This window comes from Mustela nigripes, chromosome 2 (assembly GCF_022355385.1).
Source record: "Mustela nigripes isolate SB6536 chromosome 2, MUSNIG.SB6536, whole genome shotgun sequence".
Classification (NCBI taxonomy): domain Eukaryota; kingdom Metazoa; phylum Chordata; class Mammalia; order Carnivora; family Mustelidae; genus Mustela; species Mustela nigripes.
Window position 1 is genome coordinate 153,139,470 of NC_081558.1, and position 11,567 is coordinate 153,151,036.

The following is an 11,567-nucleotide window of genomic DNA, read 5'->3' on the forward strand; positions in this document are numbered from 1 at the left end:
GGGGGGTGGGGTTATGGACATTGCAGGGGTATGTGGTATGGTGAGTGCTGTGAAGTGTGTAAACCTGGCGATTCATAGACCTGTACCCCTGGGGATAAAAATATATGTTTATAAAAAATAAAAAATTTTAAAAATGAATGAATATAAAGGAAGACAGATGAGAAAGGAAAGAAGGAGGCAAGGAGAAACAACCTACATAACCTTCAGAAGGATGATATGCATATAAAACATGAAATATTTTCTTGCCTAAATTGTTATTTCTCTGATGTGGTTACAACCAAGAAATAGTGGATTATAGTTATTAAAAAATTCCTGTCTGAAGATTTGTAAATCTAAGTTCTCATTCTTTTTTTTTTCTTTTTTTTTCTTAACAAGCTCCATGCCCATCGCAGAACCCATAGTGGAGCTCAAACTTAAAACCCTGAGATCAAGACCAAAGCTGAGATCAAGAGGCAGATCCTTAACTGACTAAGCCATCCAGGCACCCCTATGTTCTAGTTCTAAGCCCCCCTTACTAGTCATTTGGCAATGGGCGAGTTACTTATTCTCTCTGAGTTACAGTTTCCTAGTGTATAATTATGATAAAAATACCTCCCCTGGGGCTGTTACAAAATACCCTGGGACCTCAGGGGCTGTTTTTATATGAGATGGCTCTGTCATTTACCAGAGAGACAGAAAGAGAGGACCAGATGGGTGGATACCTTAGTAAGCTGCCCCTCTTCCCAATCTCTCATAAAAATATGTAGCTTACTCATGAGAGTCCCTAATTCTAGCTTCTCAGGTTATACCCAGGAAGCTCTGCTGCAGCCGAACCCCTTCTGGTCTGGTCCCAAGGGAAAGGGCCTCAGACTCGGGAATCTGAAGACTCTGGACAAAAAATCATGAAACACAATCTATTGATGATATAATTGGTAATATAAATATAAAGTAATATAAAGGTAATATAAAGGCCTTCTGATGTGTCTGCAGATGGTGCTACTTAAATCTGAATCACTCTTTTGTCTATCTCAATCTGCTATTTCTAGAACATTGTGTTTTAGTGTCCCAGTGTCTAAGATGAGGCAAAAGCTCAGCAAACAGCTAATAATGTGAGAATACACTTTCAAAACTGTAGAAAGGTACTGTGTCTATAACACTCACTATAATACCTAGCACACAGTATTAGGCTAACAATATTGCTATAAAATAATTTAAAAATTATTAGAACTAATACACCTTTCTCTTTCTCACCTATATACACACCTCATTCTTTTATCTGGTTGGTTTTTCTTGGCTATGAGGGGATTGCCTCTTTACATACAAACACAGAGTAATCAAGCATCAAAAGAAAAGAGCCAGTAAATGTAATTCGATGGGCCAGGCCTTGCACTAACTCTGAGTAGAACTCTGGAGCTTGAGGATGTCTTCAAGCTGCTGCTACCTTTGGCAGAACTGCTGCAGGTCCCTGAGAGATGGCCTATGCCTGAAATCTGTAAATATGTCTGACCACTTTGTAGAGTAGTTATATTGCAGGTTTTGGGCATACGTGTTTCTATAAAGCATTTTTGAATAGATACTTTTGGTTCGTTGAACTACATTAAGAGTTTCAATTTCTGTACACTGTTTGTCCCACTATTTCTGAAGAATTGAGAACGAAGAATTACCAAAAACCCTGCATTGACTGCTTATCCAGAATTTTCAGGACAGGCCAGATTTCAAATATTCTGTGATACTGTACCCTTAGCCAACACTTGTCCAAGTCACTTTAAGTGGGGAGGAATGTTTAGATATTTTTGTTTTGGTTAGAGAAGTTCCAATTATGGGTGTGAATAACTAAATATCTAATAAAGACTCAAATGGACAAAGCAAATTGGTGGTGGTTCTCATTAAAAAATAAATAAATAACACTTTTGGGGGCACCTGGGTGGCTCAGTTAGTTAAGGATCTGCCTTCAGCTCAGGTCATGATCCCAGGATCCTGGAATCAAGGCCCATGTTGAGCCTGCTTCTCCTTCTCCCCACTGAGCTCCCCTCTCTCTCTATCTCTCCATCTCTCTCTCTCAAATAAATAAGTAAAATCTTTTTTTTTTTTGTATCTGTTAGATTTTCCCATCTGTTCTTCACTATTACCTGTGAAATAAATATAGCATTGTTATTTCCATTTAACAAATGAAAAGACTGAGGTTCAGAGAGATTAAATCACTTGCTTATTCTTTTTTAAATATCCAAATCACTATTTTCCTCACTATTCCCAAAACTGTTTCAGAAATATTCCCAAAGTTTCTTTGAAAAGTGACTCACCTGCATCATGAACAAGCAGCAGTATGTCAACAATCACCAAAAAGAAAGACATTCTGTAAGGAACAAAAAGAAAGGTAGAAAATTTGTCTCAGCCAAGAAAGAATATTGGCCAGCATAACCCAGCCATGTCCTGCTGGGTCTGAGGAAGGCCTCACGGGCACCCCCTCCAGGCTGCACACCCACCACACATACTGTCAGCAGACAGGCTGCCACACCTCGGCATTCTCTGTGGGATACCCCCTGAATCCAGGTCACTCAGGCCGATACTATGCTTATTTGTTGGATTTGCTATATGAACCCAGAACTCTATTTCTATAATGCCCAAATCTGTCTCTCTGGGTGAGTCACATTTGAATTCATCTGGATCAGAGTAAGCCACAAGATAATATTTGAGGGGTCAAGAAGAGCTTTCCAATTGTTGCTGACCTTCTGGATGTTGCCAGGGGAAAGTCAGCAGTGGAAGAGGTTTAAGAGTAAATAACGCAAGTGTGTCTGAGAAGTTATGGAGTGATGCTTCCCAAACAGAGAAAAATGATCACGAGACAGTACTAAATCAGTCTGCCCAGCCAGGGCTGGATTTTAATAGGAATGGAATTAACAAGCTTAGGGCAGCTCTGGAAGAGGTAGGAGAAAGGGCTCAGGGAGCACTCAGTCCCTTTGAGAAACCCTGACACAAATGTACATCTCCATATGGGTGAAGTCAATCTTACTCACTGGCTAGATCCAATCTCCCTCCCTCTCAAGATGCCCCCACAGTCCAAGTTCCACCAGTACCATCCCTAAGTCATGGTGCTAACCCAACATTCACCACCCTCGCCTGCCCCTCTCCATACCAACTTATCATTCAAAACTCTGCCCAACTAGCACTTCTTCCCAAAGTCCTCCCTGATCCCAGTCTGGTTCCTCATTCCCCCTTTTATATTTTGAATATACTTTTGTCATTGCATAGATGACATTATATAGCAATTATTTCTGTACATGTTCTCTTGGCCCTTACTATTTTGGAGAAATAAAGATTAAGATGACCATATCCTTTCAGCATACTTTCCTGTCTCCTCTTCTTCCTATGATCTATTAAGAGGGGGAAAAAAATCCACCACAGTCTTCGAGGTCTATGATACACCATACTAGTAGTGGCTATATATCACATGCCTATGAATGACAAATGTAATTAAAAACAAGCCCATGAAATAGGTGCTATTATTGTTCCCATTTACAAGTGAAGAAACTAAAGCATAGAGAGGGTAAATAATTCATCCAAGGTCATACAGAATCAAGGCTCTCACCTTTCAGGTTAGCTGAAATCTGCATGTCACCCAAATTCTGTCCTGACAAAGCTCTGCAACTTCACCACACACTGGGGAAGTCCTACTACCCAGAGCATCCAGCAAGAGAAGAAGAGCCCATCCACTGATGAAGCAGGTAGATTGTGGAATATTACAATAAGTCTCTTCTCTAGAGTCTTATTAGGTCCTGGAGAATATGCACTCTGTAGCTTTGAATATTAACAGATACAGAAGAACGAGAGAATAAAGGAACAGTGCTCACCAGACAATGATCAAATAAAACACTTCTGGGGTCAGTGGGACAAGTGGAAAGATTCTTTACCAAGCTTATATATTCTGACTAGGAATATGACTAGTTAATGACTAGATTCAGAAAATATCCCCCTGTTGTATACACAGTAAAAAATTTGAAAGACATATCTAAAGTAATATAAAATTTAAAAGGCAATATGCAGCTAACAGCTACCAGAGCTATAGTCAAGAGAGAGAGAGAGAGAGAGAAAGATTGCAGACAAAAGTCATGGAGAAAAAAAAAGTTGTAGGAATGCAATATGCCTTTTCAACTCAATACAATTTCATTATCTATTTCCAAGATATTTATTTCCTGGGAAAGTTTTTTATCATTAGGAAAGACATAAATCTTAAAGCCTTCTCAATTGTCCCACCTCAGTAGATATAATCTTTGTTCTTCTCTACTTCCATTATATTTTGTATTTTTATACAGTACTCCCTCATTTAATAAAGCATATTTTATTCTAATAATAATTAGATTCATTATAATAGTAATACAGATTCACTGTAAAAACACGTTTGAAAGAATATTACAATCTTTTGTAAGTCCGTCACCCAGACAACCACTATTAGCATTTTGGAATTTTCTCTTTCAATCTTTTATATGTGTACTTTTTTAAAGAGAACTCAGTTTGTATAGACATTTAAGCATCCAGCTTAAATGTAGGACACTCTTTTGCAAGCATTTCTCAAATCATCACTAAAAATATTCTTACAACCTGGTTTACTTTATTATACAATTATTTGTATGCATATCTTAACACCTCTACTGGACTGTAAGTTCCCTAAGGACAACGGTGGGTTCTCTTTGTCTTCCCTATGTCCATTATGGTATTCCATATGTTTGAGGTGCCCATAAGTCATTTTAACACATAATCAAAATTAAACTGGATCTGGGGTTACAAAGTTTACTATATAACAGGAAAGTGAAAGGAAAAAAAACACAGAAAAAAAGCAATTTCATACCTTAGCAAAGAAGAGTATTAACTATACAGAAACAGAAAACTCCAACAGTGTACGCAGGTATTGCTTCTAGGGCTGCTACCGTTTGCACCTCTTGTTTACAGAGCAACTATGGGAAGTCTATGAATGAGCTCTATTCAGAAACATACGTGTAAAGGAACCAGATATAGCTGGAGTGGACAGCTAAATGCTTCCGTCACATTACCCTTCATTTGGCTCCCAGTTCACAATCATAGCCAACAACCTCTCTAAATAGTCTGTTTATTGAAAGAGCTTACCTGTATCGTGGCTGGTCCCTCTGATCAACCAGGTACGAAGAAAGTAAGGAGGAGTCAGCATGTCTTTGAAAGAACAGTTGTGTGGTAGTCCCCAGGGAGAAGTCTTGGTGATACTGTTACCACCAAGTTGTTGCAGCAAAAGGTCAGTAAAGATCTCCATGAGACTTAGTATTTCTAATAGCTGCATTTGTTGGCTAAAAAAGGAAGTGTTTGCAAGGCATTATGGTGAAAGAGAAACCCAAAGAAGAGCATAATGTCCAATACAGGGGAATCATTCTGTGCCCATTAAAAAAAAATAAATCACATTTTTGTAAAAGAATTAAATGGCACAGAAAATGCTCACTATACAATTTTTAGTGAGAAATAAAAATACAAAACAATATATGTTTACATGTATGTATGATTTCAACCTTGTGGGAAAAAAATATGTGCATCTAGAAAAAGGAAAGAAATATGCCAAAAGGTTTGCACTGGTTACTTCTGGATGGTGAGATTATGTGATTTTAGTAGTTTTCATTACATATTTCTGAATTTTCTATAGTGACCTTTTATATTTACATTATGATAAATACATTATAAATGGAAAAATAAGGAAATAGAACTTATATCCATAATGTATAGAGAGTGAAGGTACAGGAAGGAGAGGAAATGAAATTTAGTCTCTATCTTCTTAAGGGTAAGTATGATTTTTATCTCCATTAACCTGTAAGCCCAAGTTCTATAGTGGGCATCTTTTTATTAGGGTGCATTTCCCCCACAGCATATGGATTACTGGGTCTGGGGCTGAATTGGGCTGCCTCATCCTTACACTCACTGCATAGCCCAGGTGGACTCTAGACCAGAGTCTGAAGAACACTTCTCCTTGTAAGTAGACTTGATAAAGCCAAAAAGACTGGAACAGGAGGCCTCCTGCTGGGGGTGGGGACCAGGGACAGCCTCGCCCTGAATCCCTCACCCCACCTGACCATATACAAAGCAGTTAGTTTGGATCTTCAGAACCTCTCAGTTCCTCCAATCACTTTTAGTGGCTGAGTGAAGAAAACATTTAATAAGTTTCAAAATAAACAGAACTACATCCATTAACATGAGCTGTTGAGTGATGTCTTTTTTTAAGCTCCTACAACATCTAGCATAGATTAGTTTTTACATGGCATGCTCAGTAAAATAACTAGGAAAGGGAACATAAATGAGTGAAATAACTGTGATCAGTTTATATCACTTCTCTAACTCATGCTATAGGGCTTGAGGCTTGACATACATTTGACTACCCCCCTGACACAGAAGAGGAACATCCTGAATCTACCAAGAAACAGTAACAAGAAACCAGGAAGAATACATTGTACTCAGATATAAGGTTCTTTCTACAGGTGCCACTTTCCACAGACTGCCCCAAGCCTGGCAATCTTTTCATGTATATCTACATGAACTAATAAAGAAATGGGATAGAGAACTTCCAGAAAGAAAAGAATCAGAGATGGTCTCCTCACCTGTATTCATACCTCTCCCACCATGCTCTAGACCAATTTGTCATTTCAAGCTTCACTCTTCCTTTACACCATATCATAACAGCACACTCTAGATTTGGGGGGCAAAGTCACAATTTTAAATACTTTCATTATTCTCCAAAGTGTGGCAACACCTGGCTATTGTAACCACTGACACAAAGCACATGGGCCAAACCAGACATTTCACCACTTCCCAGACACAGGCTGTCATTTCCTTCTTGTTTTTGTCATTCTTTCTCAAGAAATACCTTCTTTTCCTTTCCTTCAATTCCATATGTCTTGTCCTATTTCTATCAAAAGCTTTCTAATTGCAGCAGCCTGGAAAGTTGCCTTTACTCTGAATTTTCATAGTATTTGGTTATGCATCTGTATGCCAGCTACCAAATGCTACTTTCTATTTCAGTAACTTTAGATTTATAACAGTTTTATTGAGATAAAACTCATATACCATACAATTTGTTTACCTAAAGCATACATAATTTCATGTTTTTTTTTTTTTTTTAGTATAGTCACAAGTTGTACAACCAGCATCACACTCAACTTTAGAACATTTTCATCACCCTGAAAAGAAACTCTGTGTCAACCAGTCACTCCTCATTCCCTCCTCCCTCAACCCCTGGCAGCTACTAATCTATTTTCTGTTTTTACAGATTTGCCTATTTTGGACATTTCCTATAAATGGAATGACACATTATATGGTCTTTTGTGACTGGTTTCTTTCACTTACATGTTCTCATAAGGTTTTCAAAATTTATCCATGCTGCAACACGTGTTAGCACTTCATTTATTTTTATTGCCAAGTAAAATTCCATTGTATAGATAATCACATTTTATTTGTCAGTTTATCAGTTGATACAACTTTGGGTTGTTTCCATGTTTTGGCTATGATAAATAATGCCACCATGAACATTTCTGTATAAATTTTTTGTGAACATGTTTTCAGTTCTCTTGGATCTATACCTATGAGTGGAACGGCTGGGTTACATGGTAATTCTTTTTTTTTTTTTTTTAATTAACCTTTTGAGGAAATACCAGCATGGTTTCCAGAGTAATTATACCATATTATATCTCCAGCAGCAGTGCAGGAGGGTTCCAATTTCTCTACATCCTCATTCACATGCATTATTTTTTGGTTTTAGACATCCTAGTGGGTATGAAAGGTATCTCTTCGTAGTTTTGATTTGCATTTGTTAACTATATTGAGCATCTTTTCATGAATTTATTGGATGTTTGTACATCTTCTTTGAAGAAATGTCTATTAGATCCTTTGCCCATTTTTAAATTGGATTATTTGTTTTATTATGGGTTGCTGTTTAATTTCTGTTACTTTAAGTATTTTAAAGGCAATGATTGTGTTTGGTCAAAATCATAAACTTTGGAGTCATATTCCATTATTTGGTTATCCAGCCCCATCAGAACTATGTGACTTGGCAAGCTACTTAATTTTTCCACAGTTCAGTTTTCTTATCTGTAAAATAGGAGTAATAATACCTACCTTATAGAATGAGTATAAGGATTAAATTAAAAAATGACTACAGAGCCCTTAGGACAGTGCCTGGCACTTAGAAAACAACCAATAAATGTTAGTCATTATTATTAGTTATCTCAATACATTTCCAACATAGAGTTAACAGTTTTTACACACAAGAGGTGCTCCATGAGTATCTGAGAATGAATAAACTTGGACTAGAAGTACTTTAGTTGTTTAGTTGTTGCTATCACTAGCTATTTATCAAAAGGCAAAACAACCCAATTATGAAACATATGCTGAGCAAGTGGATAAAATTAGAAGGATACATAGCCCCTGAAATTCCCAGGAGAGTCACGAAGGAAAATATCTTCTCAGGTATGAGAAAAACTCCTAAATGGAGTGACCTCAATGACAGCATCAGGATGCTTTTATAGCCCTAACAAATGCTTAGCCAAAGACATCTAGATCCAAAAATGCCATTGTCATTATTTGAATCTTCAAAAAATTTCAATAAAGAAAACTAGTTTGGGGAAAGATACTCAGGAAAGCCTCAGAATCTATCAATTCTCCAACAAGAATACACTAAGGCAGAGAAAGAAACTGCTAAGGATAGCCAAACTGTAGACCTTAACCAACAAAACTGGCTGCAAACTCACTCTGGGCCCCTGTAACTATAGAGGCCATTGCCTCCTCATGATGGATTTAAAGACTATGGATCCCTCTTCTTTCAATGCTGCTTTAAAGAGAGAGTGACTAGCTTTTTGAGATCTGGGCTACGGTTGGTAGGAAGATGGCAGAATTTTAAGCCATCCAGGCCAAACTGGATAAACCAAACTGAGAGGGATTCCACAATGGGAAGAACTCAAAGCAATTGACCTTTATCAGACAACTAATGAGGAGACATAGAGTCAGGGGAGGAGGGGGAGAGATGGATTGAAATAATGAAAGCAGTGCTTCAGAGTACCTATTGGAATCCAGAGGTAGCTAGAATGAAGGTAGAAATCCAGTTTAGGAGGCTTGGTGCCTTGATATAACTAGGGGACAGGACAATAAGCATAAATTTGGGGAGCTAAAATTCGGGGGCAAGGAGAGTTCAGACCAACCTCTCAAATTGTAATCCCTAAAAGATGGCATGACCCAGGCCGAAAACCACAGTTTATGCAGGAAATTTGCCATCGTGACCGAAGCCTGCTCTCAACTTTCTCTTTACCTGATCATGATAAAACAAGTGTGAGAGAGTAATAGTTATAACAAGAAGTATTGTTATTACTGTTAATAATAATAATAATTGCCACTACTCATGGAGTATTTACGTTGAACTATGTACTATGGTAAGCAGTTTAGATATAGCCTTATAATGACTCTAGAAACAGACAATAGTCTTCATAATCAAAGCTTAAGGAGATTAAGTAACAAAATCAGAATTTAATAAGAGAAATCTGATGTCCAGAGGTAGGATCTGAAACCAGCTAGTTGCGTTTAGGAAAGGATTCTCCACTTAGCTTATTTCCTGTTTTTTCCGCAGTCAGTTGGGCAATAAGGCCATCTTAATCAGGTATGCCCAAACCTATTCGTGCATTTATTTCATTTACTCACTATTTATTGAGCACATACTATGTCTCAGGGAGGGGTGCCCTTGTAAATAGACACAGTTCCTGCCCCCAGGAAATGCAGACAGGATGGCTGAAGGAGGAAGTGCCCTTCATTTGATGTCCGTTCTTTTTTCAATAACATCCTAATCAGACTTATCCTGAAATATAGTCAGTTTGACCCAAGAGTCATTTGATGGTTAAGTTTTTTTTTTTAATTTTTAAATTTCTTTTCAGTGTTGATGGTTGAGTTTTGATAAGTGGACCAATATGCCATATACTCTCACAATTTCCTGAAATTCATATCCCTCTCCCTAGATGATGCATTATGCTGTCTCCTCTGTCCTTCACACTCTCCAGTAACCCCACTGCGTCTCTGACACCTCCTTCAGCTAGATGCAAGACTAGCTGTCTTCACATCACTGTGAAGGACAAGAAGCCACAGATGCTCTGTCAGCTCCCACAGGGTTTTCAGAACTCACAGGCTGCCTGAATAGCTTTAAGGCCTACTGCTGAGTTTAGACTTATCTGGCTGCTGGGAAGAGAGATGCAACCATGGTAGCTGAGATAGGGCTTATTATAATGAGAAAAGGGGGGGAATTCTCACATTAATCTGAACATTACTTCAAGACTTTCTTTCAGGCAACTTCATTCTCTACTACTTGAGGCTATTTCCATCTCCCCCCTTCATTTCACTGATTTGTAATCTTAACTATTTCTGAATCACATTCAAATCATTTTTTCCTCGTGTTAAATTCTTGTCGCTTAATTTTTATCACAGACACATAGCACATAAAACTGTATTGAGTATTTGCACTTTTCACATATTGAGGGTTCTTGCCAATATGTGATCTTGATCCAAGACAAAGTCTAATTTTTAAGAGTACCCTTTTGAAACAGGTTTTAAAACATTTTATTTCTGGCCTTAAAACAGTCTTAAAAAAACATTCTATTTCTGATTTAAACTGACAAAGTACATCCTCCTGCTTACTATAACTCAAGCAGAAATTAAAATTTAGCAGGAGGTAAGAGGTGTAAGTTTCTCACACAAATGAGTGGCAAGACAAAAGTTACTTTATTCTTTTTAGGAGGAAGGCAACTTAATGTCATTGACTTTATACAATCTTTGAACACTTATATGCATAAGGTTTGTAAAAAAAAAATTTGCTAAGTGATTTTCTCGGTTCTACTCATCACTTTCTAAAATTATAAGAAGTAATTTCAGAAAAGACGGAGCTTAGGCCAGATACGTTAATTAGAAGCTTAGGCCAGATACGTTAATTTGCCAACTAATTGTAGTTTTAATCTGTAGTAAAATCTCACTGCGTCCTTAGTTCTTAAACTGATCAATTTGAGCTCTCTAACCTCTTCCATCGCTCCCAAATTCATTTCTAGCCACAACCAAAACTACAGAAATCCTTCTATAGCTAAAATGTAGAAACGCCCTTACTTGGTATACCTTACTTTTATCGTGTTTCAAAAAGAAACTAACCCTGCAGGGCAAACAGGACAGGTTACTCTCCATACTCTACGGATGGAGAAACAAATCAAATTCTTTGTCCAAGGACACGAGGCTTATTTAATAGCAGAACCAGAGGTAGGATCCAGAGGTTCTGATTTCTACTCCAGCTGTCTTTGTACTTCGAAGCCGTCTCGGTTAATCCCGCGCCTCTAAACTGCTGGGGCTTGCTGTAATGAAGCTGACTCACCACTAAATTCCTGTGTTCTCACAGAATCCGCAGAGTAGGGGCCCCACTCCTAAACTGGGAACCAAGGGGGCGGTGCACATTGACGCGCAAACCCTCAAGGCCAGATAAGCTAACAGTCCTTGGGCTGTTTACCGAGGCAGTCCTGCCCTCTGGGGACACGTCAACCAGACTCCAGGGACTATAAACCGCGGCTGTT

At 38.1% G+C, this 11,567-nt stretch overlaps 1 long non-coding RNA gene across 5 annotated transcripts in view; it reads right to left on the reverse strand.

Annotated features, from left to right (window-relative positions):
* Nucleotides 1-11,466, reverse strand: part of LOC132012193 (uncharacterized) — a 28,087-nt gene extending 16,621 nt beyond the window's left edge. The window contains exons 1-5 of one of the 5 annotated variants that reach the window (XR_009402550.1): nt 11,372-11,466; nt 6,585-6,672; nt 5,098-5,291; nt 3,566-3,774; nt 2,280-2,332 (exon numbers count right to left, since the gene is read on the reverse strand). This is a non-coding gene — a long non-coding RNA (uncharacterized LOC132012193). Of the gene's footprint in view, nt 1-2,279; nt 2,333-3,565; nt 3,775-4,822; nt 4,893-5,097; nt 5,292-6,584; nt 6,673-11,371 lie in introns of those variants that run through there. The other 4 variants (XR_009402551.1, XR_009402552.1, XR_009402553.1 and 1 more) reach the window with 4 other exon arrangements.
* Nucleotides 11,467-11,567: the final 101 nt, after the last annotated feature.